This window comes from Capsella rubella, unplaced genomic scaffold (assembly GCF_000375325.1).
Source record: "Capsella rubella cultivar Monte Gargano unplaced genomic scaffold, Caprub1_0 scaffold_2, whole genome shotgun sequence".
NCBI lineage: Eukaryota > Viridiplantae > Streptophyta > Magnoliopsida > Brassicales > Brassicaceae > Capsella > Capsella rubella.
Window position 1 is genome coordinate 3,262,962 of NW_006238922.1, and position 2,064 is coordinate 3,265,025.

Sequence of the window (2,064 nt, forward strand, 5' to 3'; positions counted from 1 at the left end):
ATGTTGAGATCTAATTTCTTCTAGTTCTTCTTTCTACGCATGTGAAAAAAAAATGTTGCATTGTTGGAACACATTCTAATTCAAGAACTCACCAACGGAACAAATGAACTAGATGCAGTGGATTTTGAGAAAGATCTGATCTACCTCATTCTTTCGAATTCTCTACCTTCTAGTATCCTAGTTGATACATATTCTTCTGCTTTTGGTGTTGGTCTTTTGTTAGAATATCCAAACCTATTAGTAGAGATTTCGAGCCCAATAAAGAACCAGATATAATGTCCACATGGCTCAACCTGGATGACATTTAAAGAAGGAAGGAACCCATAATATAAATAACTGAACTGGAAGGCCTGGAAGCCACAACCCTATACAAGCTCATGAGTGGTTCATAAGCGCACAGTAAAAAACCGGAAAGCGACCTAGAACTTATATACTGTAGGCTAGCTTCATTCGATTGTTGTTCAAGCTTGGAACCCAAGAGCGAGCCCGAGGAAAAATTCTCTAAAAAGCTCATATCAGTTCAAATTTAGGATGTTGCGACAATGAAGGCAATATAAAAATGGAAGTATTTTAGAAATATCAAGGGACTAATCAACCCAATTAATTCAATTGCGACCTATAAATATAGAACCCTTAAACAACTAAAAGGAGGACTCCTTGGAGAATCATTCGGGATAAAATAATATTTTGTGTCTATAACTTTTTTATATGTAAAATTCATAACATACAAAAATAAAGAGAAATATAGGGATGGTGTACCTTATTAACCTTGGTGATGTTTTAACCCACAAATAGTATTTACATCTCAGTGGTCGGATCCGATGTCCATGACATATTATATATACATGTTCAATTTGATAATTCATATATATGTCAAACAGATACAATCATAATAGAAAATTAATTAAAAAATAAAAATTAGAAATGATGAGAAAGAATCTAAAATAAGCAAAACATCAAAATTCAATGATCATTTAAGTAAGAGGAGGGATGTCACCAAAGTGATATAAGGGGGAAAAAGGTATCAAACTTTTTATTTCTTTGCTTCTAGATATACTAACTGAAAGCTTAGAAAACACGATCACACAATATTCATTTAAATTTGTTAAACAGTTACAAGTTGTTGCCATGCCATTGTATATCATTTACATTTTGAAGATTCCTGCTTATGAGAAAAAACTGAAAACCGTAAATGACATATAAATAGCGAATAAGTTTTTCATGCCCATGCATTATGCCATGGCAATCTTTATTTAGAATCATCTCTCTTACTATAAATCAAAGCAACACAAGTTATCATTAAATAGATCATAATACAACTAAATAAAAGTTCAATAAGATTATATTTTTTAGTTTTTAGTTTTTTAAGAAACAATGGCTGCATCCAAAAAGAGCCTTACATGTTTCTTCTTTGTTTCGATAATGATTATGTTATCATTCTTCAGTGTATCAGGAGTAGAAGGAAATTTTTTAGGATATGGAGCTATTGCAAAAGATAGAATCCCTGCATGTGGCAGTAAAAATCCTAAAGAATGTGTTAAAGAACTTGTTAATCCTTATCGTCGTGGTTGTCAAGATTCTACACGTTGTCACCGTGATGTCTAAATCATACGATGTCTAAATTATTTGTTTTATATCAAATATGAAGATATGTTATGTTATTAATAATTATTATTGATGTCAAATGTTATCGTCAAACATATATGTATATCTGTATTTAATAAAATCCAAACTAATGTTTTATCTTGTATAGCTTAATCTTCTTGTAAAGAAGTTGCAAAAACTCATAACCTATACATACTAGTAATAAAAAATACCTATAACCACTTGGCAGTTACGAAAATTCTCGGCTATAAAGAGATTTTTTTTTAAAAAGCCACGAATTATTTAAACTACGACACTATATCCACGGATATTAAGGCACAACCACGAATATTCAAGTGACTATAGAGATTTGTTTTACTAGTATATAGGTTTTATGTCTACAAATTTAACAAATGGTACTTAACCTAGAAATAGATATAGAAATTTGAGCAAGTCATTTAATTTACAAATAAACATTGA